Source organism: Solanum verrucosum, unplaced genomic scaffold (assembly GCF_900185275.1).
Source record: "Solanum verrucosum unplaced genomic scaffold, falcon-dt-bn FXZP01000195.1, whole genome shotgun sequence".
In the NCBI taxonomy this organism is placed as follows: domain Eukaryota; kingdom Viridiplantae; phylum Streptophyta; class Magnoliopsida; order Solanales; family Solanaceae; genus Solanum; species Solanum verrucosum.
This window is the reverse complement of record NW_026020164.1, coordinates 372,874-387,275: the sequence shown is the minus strand read 5'-3', so window position 1 is coordinate 387,275 and position 14,402 is coordinate 372,874.

Here is a 14,402-nt window from a genome sequence, read left to right as displayed (position 1 = left end):
TCTATGAAAACACAACAAACTCTTTATTAGTTGGGAGTATTTTAATATAATAAGAGTGGAGACAATACCTTCTCTTTTGTGTATGAATATGAATATGAATATGAATACACCATTTCTTTTTATAACAAACAATTTGTCCATTGTGAAGGACAACATTCATGGATTCAAAAAGATAAGAGCACACAACCCAAAATATTATTCAAGGACAACTCTTTCATTTTTAATGAGAGTGTTACAGAGCGTTTTATCCTCAATGTGAGATTTTTCAGTGCGAATCCAAATTTAATCAGACTTCAATGTAAATATTGAACTAGTAGGAATAAAAAAAAAGTAAAACCCCAAGGGGAGTTGGGAGTTATCTCCTCTCTTCTATGCATTATTATTATATCATTGTATTTTTTTTTTCCTTTTCTTCTTCGGAAAATGTGTAGGAGTTGTTATTGGATTAATTACTTAGTCAAGATCACAAACGTGCCCAAAAGAATAGGGGACCAAAGTAGCATCACATGACCAAGCATTCACCTAATTTTTAACGATCATTATTATTCATAATGTATTATATATTATTTGTATTGTATTATATCATTTTTTATGAATATAATGTTTATCTAATGTAATATTTCACATCGTTTCGTAATGTCACACATTAGTAATTTGAAAAATAAATGTATAACATTACAAAGTAAAATGTGGTCTGAGGTAAAGTTATTTTTTAAAAAAGATAGGAGAATTGTAAAAATTAGGATTATTATACAAGTAAGGATAATATGAAAAAAATAAAATAAAAAAATAAGAAAACGATCACACTAAAGTCGGTTGTTACATGAAATGACCCTTCCTATTGTAACATAGCAATTGTTATAACAACTCCGTGCAATAAAATTTAAGGTAACACTTAAATCAAACATTCCATTTAAAGTAATAATATCATACAATACTATAGGTAACAACCATCAAACAAGGGGTTAGAGAAAAGCCGTTCACCCTTTTTAATTTTTATCCTTAAAATAATTTTACAGTCAAAATTATCATTTAATTATTTTTATAAATTCAAAACTTTTAAGTCAAATAAATTTTGATTATTAGATCTTTTCTTATTTTGACTATATAGAAAATCCTAAAATTTTGGACTTTAAAATTATATAAAAAATATATATTATATAAATCATTGTCTTATTAATTATGGAATATAACTATAATACCTTTCAGGTTAATCTTGTAATATTTAGCATTTTGAAATTCTCATTTTCTTTCCAATTCCTACATTTCGCAAATCTTTCCAATTACGATTTAGTACCTCAAATTGTGGGTTTCTCTCAATAGGTAAATATATACTTTGTATGTTTTTTGGGTTGCAAAAACTCTCATTTTCTTCATTAATGGCAGACGGATGCACTCCTAGGTAGGGGTGTGCAAAAACCGATTTAACCAATAAACCGAACCGAAAAAAAACACTATTGGTTTATTGATATTGGGTTATTGGGCTAACGGTTTTTAAACGGTTTTGCAAAATTTTTTATTGGGTTATTGGTTCTGTTTCTGGTTTTATAATTTTTGTTAATGGTTAAACCGATAACCCAATAAGACTATACTAAATTTACTAGTCTTATTGTTAATGGTTAAACGATTGTTACTTTCACACTTTTTGTTAATGGTCAAACGATTGTTACTTTCACATTTTTTCCTTTGAATGTGTCTAGTGTCTAAACTTGCAAGAAAAATTATTGTTACTTTTATAATTATTACTTTCATGCCAAATGCTGGAAAAATCATATGGTTTATTTGAAAATTTTCTTATTGTGTATATAATATATATGAGTATTTTCTTATTGGTTAAACCGAAAACCGAACCGTTAAGTACCATAAACCGATTAACCAAAAACCGATAAGAAATATGTTATTGGTTTGGTTATCGGTTTGAAGTATTTACAAACCGAAAACCGATAAATCGAACCAATAACACCTAAAACCGAACCGAACCGACCGATGCGCACCCCTACTCCTAGGAGGGTTACCACGTAGTGACGGAGTTATGATTTTTATTAAGGGAGTTAAAAATCTGAAGAAATTAACACACGAACTAACTGAAAGGAGTTTAATATCTACTATATATACATAAAAATAATTTTAACCATATATAAATAATAATATTTCCTACCAAAGAAGATTCAGATGAACCCCTAACAATATGTTGACTCTGCCCCTAACTGCACGGTTGTGCCATTGTGCAACATCCTTGTCCATTTGTTGACACTAGATGTCTCATTTATTCACATAGTTAGTTGGTGTGTATATTTCCTCATAACTCTAGTAACCTCTTATTCTTTATTCACTCATTATTCTACCTCATTATAACTTGTAAGTCATGTAATTTATAGGTCATTCACTTACCCTAGTAACTACTTCATTATCTTCCTATTCTTTACAAGGAAGATTTTCGCCCCTTAAATAGTGATGATCTTCCTTTGAGTTGAGAACAGAAGAGATGTACAAGAAAATATAGAGTAAAACAAATGAGGAGTACTATATATATTGAGATTAATGTAGTGAAAGAGAGAGTTGAGGCTATAAAATTATTCTAAGTCTTCAACTATATTCACTATATAAAAGAGAATGTTTATATTTTGAAGGAAAGTGTTTTTATGTGGAGTTTTGGACTCTTCAACTAATCCGGAGTTGTTTGAATTGTACGAGGTTGTTGGGTTGTTATATCCTGGAGGGGACAAATCAAGAGTATTATTGTTCGATCGATGTAGATTATGCCGCAGTGGACTTGAATTTCCTTAAAGAGAGTGAGATATCCGCGCCTCAGCCTAAATGATTATTTATTCATTTTTTGTCATTTTATTTTCAGCTGTAATTTATTATATTTGTGGTATGTTTACACCAACAATTTAAAGAAGATTCATGTTGTTGTTACAGTATGAAAAGGTGTGGATATCAAGATAGAAGATCTCAACATCAATCTGCTCAAACGTTGCCTCTCTTCAAGAGATGAAAGTAAAGAGATATACATGTAAAATATTTTTTACTTGCTCAATTCAAGCGGAGAAATGGTAAAGGAAAAAATCTTTTTACCTAATATTTTTCATGAATAAAGTGATATAACTTTTCATGAAAAAATATTTTTAAAATTCTTAAAATAGTGGGGGTTCATGAAATGAAAAAAATCATTGTGAAATTGTGATCTTTTGCATCTTTAAAAAATTCTCTAAAAAGAGTATTGAAAGTGTGTGTATATATATACACTAGTTTTTCGACACGCACGAAAATATATGTGTGTATATAAATACACTAGTTTTTCGACACGCACGAAAATATATGTTATAGTAAATAGTATAGTTTATTTAAGTGAAGATTTGAATAATAAGCTTTGCACAAACAGATTTTTTTTATGAATGTTCAATGTGGATAATTATATATATCTCTTATTCGCGCGAACATATGAAGGTGGTCAATGAAAAAATTTATTAGCTAAATGCATATATTTATTTCAATTTGCTGAGGTTCAATCATGTAATTGGCCATATCTCAATAATATTACCTTATAGATGATATTTGTTGTGTATTTTTCTTGTCATCTAACCAAATGTGTTTGCACATGTATTTCACGTTAAACTGTTCAAATGTCATATGAACATGTGAAGAGAACAACTATATTTTATTTTTTAGAACTAATTTAAAATAATGTGTTTTGAAGTTAGAATTAAATAATATATTTTAAAGTTGGAAGATCTTGTTAACTTGATAATACATTTGTGACATATATATAACTTTAATTTAAATACAAATACCTATCCAGTATATATATATATATATATATATATATATATATATATATGAGGTTTTCTTCATCTAAAATACTGTGATATTAAGAAATAGTAAATAAGTAAAACAAAAAGGCAATATTTATTTAGTAATAACGATTTTGAAGCAAACTTCCTAACATTCTAAATCACATTGATAAATAAATTCACTATTTTGTCTTGAACATCAAAAGAACAAATTGTGACCATTCTTTAACTCTTGAGAAGTTTAATAATTTTGAAAAAAGATGTTCAGAGGCATATATTTACATCACGTGAGATTTTTTATTTTTTTTTAAAAATGAATTTAAACTACATCATGTTAACTTTATATATTGGAACATTACATACTAATGTATATATTATGCAAATTGATGGCCTTTCGGTAGTGCCAATCTAGAAGTTCATCAGTCAACAACTCCGAGGAAACAAAACAAGGCAGTTTACTCAAACATCAAAGCTCACTATAAAAAGGGGAGGTAAAGACAATCGCATTTTGACAATAATAATGACGGTGTGTTCCTTCACAAATAGTTAAAACAGAAGAGAAAATGTGAAGGTACAAAATGCAGTGTAGAGACACCAGAGAAATATTGAGTGAGGGAAAAGGATAGATACATTTCATGTAATCCCCATAATAAAATTTCTCCTCTTTTTGCTTAATTCTTCTATTGTTGGTAGAACATTGAAGCATATCATCAAAAGGGAGTTAACACCACAACCATGTACTTAGCACGTTACAAATGGACCACTATTAGCAATTGATTTAATTTTGATATGATAAATTATTGCAGAAAAGGCAGCACCAGGCTGTCATACAACTATTTGACACAAGTAATACACCGACGAAAATGTACATTTTCTTTTTTCACCAAAAAGAAATCTTTCTTTCCACTCACAAACTCGACAGTAATCAGCATATACTAAGAGAAAAGGAATCACTTACAGCCTTATTCGAACTAACTCAATGACAATAAATCTCATGAAATCTTTTAAAATGCAAGAAGAAGAATAAGAGTAGAAGATTAAAAAAAATTGTGGTTGAAAAAAATGAGAGGAAGCCCCTCTATTTATAGTCAACAAACGGTGGTATGAACATGTATTTTTGTGTCTTATCGAAAAAGTCATGAACTTTTGAGAAGTCACAACCCTTTGGAAAAGTCACAACTTGTTGAAAAAGTCACAATTCTTTTGAAAAGTCACAACTTATCGAAAAATCATAGTCCTTCGAAAAAAGTCACAACTTATCAGAAAAGTCACAACTCATCGAAAAAGTCACAACCTAAGTTAGGGATATAATAGTAATTTAACATTTAAGTTAGGAGTTCATGCTTTTAAGGTAATATATATATATATATATATATATATTATAAGTGGGAACAAAAAAAAGTTGAAAGTTGAAATACCAAAATATCCCTATAAAATTGAGTTACTACAATAATGCCATTAGAAATAGCTACTCTAAATTAAAATGTTATAAAATATTTATTTAATTATATTTAGATAGTAATTATATAATATTATAGTATACAACACAAGAAAACCCAAAAGTTGTAGTAAATACTATTCACACAATTAATAAATCAGTTAATAGTAAGAGACTATATACATTTAACCGTATGTCATTAGTATATGAATAACTTGGATGTTTAGACTTCTCCTTTAGTTCATGAAACGTGTATTTTGAATTCTCATAGACTTAATAATGTGTATTTACTATTTCTTGAACTTTGTATCACTTCTTTAATACTTAATTATGTTTATTTAAGGCCAAACACATATACAACCCCTCTAACTTGTCTGCATTTTTCATTTTGACACTTTATCTTAGTCTTGTTCCATTTTAACCCTTAAACTTCATTTTTATGTACCATTTTAACACGAAATACTATTTTTATGATTTCTTTATTTTTATATATATTCTTTAATTGCAACTTCTTATTTTAAATCGACATATGTTAGTTAATTGTAGTTTTAAAAAATAAAAATTAATAAAAAATAATTCTTTTTAAAAAATAATAATTTCTTTTTAAGAGTTTTATGTATTTTTGTGTGAAAAATTACCGACGAAATTGTGTTGGTTTTCTTTCTTAAAAATCACCGGCAATCTAACAAAGTCAAGTGAGTTTTAACATTTTTAGTAGTGTTATTAGCAATGAACAAGAGTCTTTTTTACTCGTATTGAAGATGAGTTTTTTTATTCGTATTGATTTATATTAAAAATAAAAAGTGAGTATTTGCGTTAAATTTTGATAGCCTAGATGATAAGAAAAAATAAATAAGTAGTGTTATATAATTTAATTGAAAGTTTAAGAAAGAAAATCAAAAAACTTTCGTCAATTTACTTTCATGCAAAAATACAGAGAAATCTCAAAAAATAATATTATTGTTTGAAAAAATTTATGTTCGTTCGCGAATGTTTAATTTTTTTATGAAAATTAACAGACACACGTCTATTTTTTAAAATAAGAAATTGCAATTGAAGAACATAAATAAATAAATAAATAAATCATAAAAATTAGTATTAGTGTTAAATGATATAGAAAAAATGGAGTTTAAGGGTTAAAATGGAACAAGGCTAAGTTGGGGTGCCAAAATGAAAAATGAGGGCAAGTTTGAGGGGTTGTTTATGTGTTTGGCCTTTATTTAATGTCAAATCTTGAATTGCTTCATCTTCCGATCTTTATTGCAATATTAACTTTTGAAATGTCAATGTACATGCAATCAATCAAGGATTTATTTTCCTAATAAAATATATCCAACCTTTTCATTCATTTTCTCCATACACGAAGAGTTTAGAAGTTATAATCATAATTTAGCAGAATTGAGCTTTTGATGATTTAGTAGTGAACCAGCATGTGGATGTAATCCTGATTGCCTAATATAAGCTGCTTCTTGAAAATGTATTTAGTGTATGAAATGAAGTTTTTTGTTATTTTCTTGTTGCATCTTTTAATCAAAATAAAATTGCACACTTTTGAATAAGCCTAAAGATTATGTATCACATTCTAAAGATAATGGAGTTACTGAACATGTATACATGGGAATAGTATGGTTGCCTCGAATGTGGTGCATCATTATTTATTTACTTGTGCCTTTTTTTATTGGTAAAAAGCAAGTTAGTCCTATTTAGGTGTTTTAATCATTTTTTTAATATTATAAGTATCAACGCTAATTCTATGTCAACAACTCCGATAATGTTAGATGTTGTACTATCTTAATTAGTTTTACATTGTTCAACATTTCCTATTTCGTGAACTACTCCCTCCGTTCTTTTGTAGTTGTTACTATTTTCCTTTTAATAGTCAAACGATATAAACTTTAACTAACATTTTCAGATGTATTTTTCCATCATATTGATATGAAAAAAATTGCAATTTATAGTACATTTCATATAGTTTTTGAATATTTAAATTCTTATTTCAAAATATCAAATTAGTGTAATCTAAATTAACATTAAAAATTAATCAAATTGGCTCTCAAAAAGCGCAATATGACAACTAAAAAAAGGAGTAGTGGGAGTAATAACTAAAATTGTGTTAAAATTAGATGATATTGTTGTGTTTGACTAAACACATACTTAGTAGACTAATACATTAAATTAGGCATGTACAAATTTTATAAAAATAGCAGTCTTTAAAAATGTGGATTTGAAGATATAAAATTAGGAAAAAAAGAGTTTGTCAGCCTAATAAAAAATATGAAATATGTGACTGACAATTTAATTCAATATTGCGTTTGCAGTTGAAGTACTTAATAGGTACAAGCAAACCATATGAGAAAACTTGATGCTATTTGTTGGATATGAGAAAAGAAAAGTGTATATTAATTGCTAACTGGACTATGAAGGTTGCAATAAAAAAAATTAAGTTTCAACTAGTGAAAAAGTGAATTGATGTTATCATATCAAACACTTTGTTTTGAGAAATTATTTTTTCCAATTTTGATTAATTGTGATAGCACCAATATTATTGGTAGAATATAAAAATCATTATTATAACGATAATGTAACACCTCGCTATTCGAAAGAACTAGAATTAGAAAGAAGTTGTTTTTGGAAATAATCAAATTTGGAAAGTTTGACAAAGTTAAGCTAAAGCATGAGTTTTGGGTCAAATTCAAACGACCATAACTCCTAGCACAGGATGAGTTAGATAGGCTACAAGATACCGTAGGAAAGATCTTTGAATTATCTTTCTAACACCACCAAGTTTGCTCATTTTTGAGTTCGTATAAGGGAGATATGCCCATTTGAAGTCGGATTGTCTAGATAAGGAAAGTCAAAACCGGATTTTAGGAGGGTATTATGGTCTTTTCACTACCTAAATAATTAAATTCATTTTTGGTAATTAAGTTGGATGTAAACTGAATTGGTTCAGCTTACGCTTCATAGGATTAAGTTAGGGTTTTGAGAGGAGATAAAAGAAGAGGAGAAAAAGGAGAAGAAGCAAGGATTCATCGCGTTCTTGAAAGTTAAGCTTGTGGATTTCGCCAAGGGTTGATCCCTACGAGGTATGTGGGATAACATAGTGTTGGGTTAGTTCACCCACGCGCCAATCATGATTTAATTCAGCGAAACTATGTTCTTGAAAGTATAGAAATTGAATTCTTGAAGTTTCTATTGGGTTCTTGATTATTGAAGTTGTTGAGGAGTTCTTGATTTAAATTCATAAAATTAGATGTTGTTTTGAGTAGATTCTTGCATATTTTAGTTATGTAGTCGAATCTAAGTGTTTGGGGAAGGAGCTATTCGAATCTAGAAGGTTTAGAGTTGAAAAACGACCAAGAAAATTCATCAAAAATCTGGAAAAAGGGGTGGGGTACTGCCGCGCCACTCAGAGCGCCCCACATCAAGCTCTGAAGTTTGGGCTCTGGGGTGCTGCGCCAATCAGAGTGCCCCAACCCAGGCTCTGAAGTTTGAGCTCTGGCTCCTGACGCCACTTAGAGCGCCAGGGTCACCAGGTCTTCTACCCTTTCCCACTTTTTTCCGTTTGAGTTCCCTTGAAACGTACCTATGTTTTCTAGTTGATTTCTACACTCTAAGGTACGTCTAAACAACATGATAACATCCATAAACATGAATCATAATCTTGAATTTATAAATTCAAATTCAAGGAAGTTAAGAGTCAAGCCTAGAGAGTTCCTAGAGTCTTTTCAAAAGTCTTTTACAAATGTTTTAAACTTGTTTTTAAGACTGAAGTTTCGAGTTGAGTAAAGAGTAAAGAGTGAAGTTCATTTCTTCAAAAGAGTATATGGGGACTATGTATTTCTAAAGAGTAAATGTTTTCACATTTATACAAGAAAGGAAACTTTGATTTCCAACAAAGCCTTTGAGCTAGTTTTTAAGTAAAGAGTAAATGCTTTCGCAATTAAGCAAGAGAAGAAACTTTGATTTCCAAGAGAGCCTTTGAGCTATGTTTTTGAGCAATAATCTCAAACCACAGAAATAAGTTATGTTTTTAAACATATGAGCTAGTAATATTTTGGGATTAGTATTGAGCACCGGTATGGGGGGAGTTCAGACAACTCCAACCCCCATAAACCATGTAACCATCATGGGTAGAAAAGGGTCATACTTTTTAGATGAATCCTTAGTGCTTTTTAGCATAGACTAGTGGATCCACTTAGTAGTTAGGTTCTATACCATCGGCAAGGTATAGTACGACCCTGACAGTGTGAGACAAACTGATTTGTCATCACATAACTCTTAAGTGATGTTTGTCGATTGGAGAAACTCCCACATAAATATTTTGTATGCCTATATACACAGAGATAATTGTATTTTTATATACACACATAACTTATATTGTATCCTTGCATACAAACTGAGTTACTATTGTATTTCAAAATACACAGAGTTGTCATCCATGTTTTAAAAGCTTTTCTTTATATTGCATTCAAATTATTGCTTTATATTGAAATGAGTTAAGTTGAGTTGAGTTGAGCATAGGTATGTTCTTTCTGTTCCTTTCAAGCTTATGTCTTGTTTTAGAATTCCCCTTGCATGCTCGTATATTCAATGTACTGATGTCATTTGGCCTACATCGTTGTTATGATGCAGATACAGGTAACCAGGATCATCATCCAAAGCATTGTTGATTCTAGTTGAGCTTAAGAGTTGTTGGTGAGCCTGATTGCTTTTGGAAGACCCTTTTTATTGCTTTATCAGTTAGTTCATTAGGATGTCGTGGGTCTTGTCCCAACGTCCATCTTAGTTGTTAGAGACTTCATAGACAATTAGTTGTGTTAGTTCTTTAGTCTTTCCATTTCAGTTATGCTTGAGACTTGAGTTGCCACTTTGGCAGTGAATGTTTGCTTATAATACATTTTCAGTTATCTTTGAGTTTTCAATTTACTTTTAAAGTACATTTATGTTGAGTAAAGTCTTCCGTTAAGAGTTAAGTTAGGCCAAGGGTTCGCTTGGGGCCAACAATGGTTCTCGAGTGCCAGTCCCACCCAAGGTGTAGGTTCGGGGCATGACAAACTTAGTATCAGAGCACAGAGTTCAAGAGTCCTAATGAGTCTATGAAGTCGTTTATGTAGCGTCCTAGTTATCGGTGTGAAGCGCGCCACATCTATAATTAGGTGGCTGCAACATTTTAGGAACTATCTCACTTCTTTCATACCCATTTCGTGCGATAGAGTGTATCTCTATAAAAGCCTCTTTCTAACTCGTGTTTGCGCATGTCTTTCAGATCATGCCTCCACGAAGACCTGTCTGAGGTCGTCCGACTAGAAGGAATGTTGAACCATAGGAACAAGGGGTACTTAATACACCTGAAGTGCAACCCCAAGGAGAGGTCACCAATGCTGAGTTCAGTGAGGCTATACAGATATTAAGTCAAGCAGTGACCAATCAATTTGGACAACAGAGAGGAGTTCACCAGTATGTTGCTAATACGTCTAGGATCCGTGAGTTATTAAGGATGAATCCTCCAAGCTTCACTGGTTCAAGTATCATTAAGGATCCAAAAAACTTTGATGAGGAGGTTCAGAAGGTTTTTGAGATTATGCACGTTGTTGATGCTGAGAGGGTGGAATTAGTTGCATACCAAATGAAAGGTGTCGCTAGAATATGGTTTGATCAGTGGAAAAAGAATAGAGCTGAGGGTGCACCATTGTGAGTTGGGATTTGTTTGAGAAGGCCTTCTTGGGGCATTTCTTTCCATGAGAACTGAGGGAAGCAAAGGTACAAAAGTTTATCATCCTTAAGCAAGAGTCTGTGAATGTTCATGAATACAGTCTAAAGTTCACACAACTTTCCCGCAATGCTCCTGAGATGGTTGTCGACATGAGGACCATGATGAGTTTATTTGTTGCTGAATTGTCTCGTCTGTCAAGCAAGGAAGGTAAGGCAACTTTGTTGATAGGGGATATGGACATAACAAGGTTAATGATCCACGTGAAACAGGTTGAGGAGGACAAGTTGAGGGATAGAGAAGATTTTAAGAATAAGAGGGCAAAGACATCAGGGAACGAGTTCGGGCAGCAAAAGAGTAATGCGAACCGGTTTTCCTTCCAATAGAAACAAAAGGGACCTGCTCCATCATCTGCTAGTGCACTTGCACCAAGAAACAGAGGTGAGTTCCAAAATCAGAATTCCCAGAATTTAAGAACTAGACTTGCACATTCTCAAGGTAGTATGTGCAAGGGGGTACTAAAGCTCATGCATGTGCTAAGTGTGGTAGGAGACACTCAGGGGTGTGTCGTGATGGCTCCACTGGTTGCTTCAAGTGTGGTCAGAGTGGTCATTTTATGAGAGACTGTCCTAAAAACAGGCAGGGTAATGGTAATGGGGGCAATAGAACCCAATCTTCTTCAGTTGCTCCACCAGATAGAGCTGCATCTAGAGGAGCTACTTCAGGGGTAGGCGAAGGAGGAAACCGTCTTTATGTTATCACTAGTCGTCAAGAGCAAGATGATTCACCAGATGTTGCCACTGGTATGGTCCAAGTCTTCAATTTGGTGTTTATGCTTTGCTAGTTACAGGAGCGAGTTTATATTTTGTGACTCTTATGTTGCAATGAATTTTGATGTTCTTCTTGAGAAACTTCTTGAGCTCTACAGTGTTTCTACACCTGTTGGTGAGTCTATAGCTGAGAGAGTCTATCGCAATTGTACCATTTTCATCAATCATAAGAGCACTATGGATGACTTAGTTGAGTTAGACATGGTAGATTTTGATGTCATTCAAGGTATGGACTGGCTTCACGCCTGTTATGCATTAATATATTGTAGAACTCGAGTAGTCAAGTTCCAGTTTCCCAGTGAACCAGTTATAGAGTGGAATAGTAGTTCAGCAGTGCCTAATGGTCATTTTATTTCGTACCTTAAGACGAAGAAGTTAGTTTCCAAGGGGTGTGTCTAGCACTTAGTCCAAGTTAATGACTCTAGTGTTGAGATACCTCTTCTTTAGTCAGTTTTAATTGTTAAATAGTGTCCAGAAGTCTTTCCAGATGATCTTCCCGGAGTCCCTCCTGAGAGAGAAATAGACTTCGGTATAGATATTCTTCTTGATACTCAGCCTATATCTATTCTGCCATATAAAATGGCACCAGAAGAGTTGAAAGATCTCCTAGAGAAAGGTTTTATTCAACCAAGTGTCTCACCTTGGGGAGCTTCGGTCTTATTTGTGAGAAAGAAGAATAGTTCTCTTAGAATGTGTATAGATTACCGTCAGTTGAACAAGGTTACTATAAAAAATAAGTATCCTCTTTCGAGAATTGATGATCTCTTCGATCAACTTCAGGGTGCCACTTGTTTTTCTATGATAGACCACATCAGGCTACCATCAGTTGAAAGTAAGGGAATGTGATATTCCAAAGATAGGATTCAGGACCCGTTATGGTCATTATGAGTTTCTGGTCATGTCATTCGATTTAAATAATGCACCTGCAGACATACTAATCTATTCGAGGAATGAGAAAGATCATGCTAGTCATCTCAGAGTAGTCCTCCAAACTCTAAAGGATAGAGAGTTGTATGATAAGTTCTCTAAGTGTAAGTTCTGGTTTGAGTCTGTGGCATTCTTAGGCCACATTATTTTCGGTGATGGAATTAGAGCAAAAAAATAAAGGCAGTGCAAAATTGACCTAAACCCACATCTCCAACTGATATTAGGATTTTCTTGGGGTTGGCTGGATATTATAGAAGGTTCATCAAGGGGTTCTCATCCATTTCGTCCTCTTTGACCAAGTTGACTCTGAAAACAGTTAATTTCCAATGGTATGAAGCTTGTAAGAAGAGCTTTCAGGAATTGAAAACTAGGTTGACTACTGCCTCAGAATTGACCTTACCAAAGGGTACGCAAGGCTTTGTTGTATATTATGATGCGTCCAGAGTTGTGTTTAAATGCAGAATGTCAAGGTTATAGCTTATGCCTCTAGAAAACTTACAGTTCACGAGAAGAATTACCCAACCCATGATTTAGAGTTGGTTGCCGTAGTATTTGCTTTGAAAATATGGCGTCATTATCTTTATGGTGTTCATGTGGATGTATTCACCGACCACAAGAATCTTCAGTATGTGTTTAGTCAGAAAGATATTAATCTCAGATAGAGAAGGTGGTTAGAATCACTCAAGGATTATGACATGAGTATTTTTTATCACCCAGGTAAGGCTAATGTTGTTGCTGATTGATATACCGTGAGTTTACGGTATTTTTAATACATTTCACTTAAGAGTTGTGTGTGTCTAGGGCCATTTTGTATTGGAATTAATGTTTTTGTGTTATATTTACAGGAAATAGGCTTGGGCGTGGAAGCGTGAGATGACAGCTGAAAAACTGTAGAAGGAGCCACCCACGAAAGTGACCTACGGACCGTAGGTCCATTGACGGTCCGTCGATGGGTGGAACCACGGAGGTGAGTTACGAACTGTAGGTCGGCCCACGGGCCGTCCTACACCTCCACCAATGATAACTGGGAGTTTGGAGTTCAGTACCTGATGAAAAGTTCTAAGTGTAGAGCCACAGAAGAGGACCCACGGACCGTAGGTCAACCTACGGTCCGTAGGTCAACCTACGGTCCGTTCTGCATGTCTGTCATTTGTAACTGGGAGTTGAAGGTTCCAGCCTCTGCAAAAAAGTCTAAGTATGGAGCTACGGAAGGGACCTACGAACCGTAGGTCAATCCACGATCTTTAGGTCAGTCTCATCGATCAAAGCCGCGTCCAGAAAGTTTATTTCCTTATTTTGTTTCCTTTTTGTTTATGACATATTTTTCTATGAATAGGGTATGTAAACCTCATTTTTGGGGGTTTGACATTATTGTATAATTTTAGTTCTTGGTATTTTCTTTGGAATTAACTTGCAAATTTTAACAATTTGATTTCCGCATTTCAGGTTATAATGAATTGTGCTTTGAATTTCAATTGGATATTTTGGGTTTCTTCTACTCTAATCGTAAGTTTATGATTTCTTTCTTCTTAAACATGAATTGTGATCTTGCAAGCATGAGTAGCTAAATCCACAACTAGGGTTGTGGAAACCATGATCAATTAACAAAGTATAAATAATAACTAAGTAAATCTTGAATAGTGTTGATGTATGTATTGGTAATTCTTTCGCTTAGAAGTCTTTTTAACGGTGCGCAATGT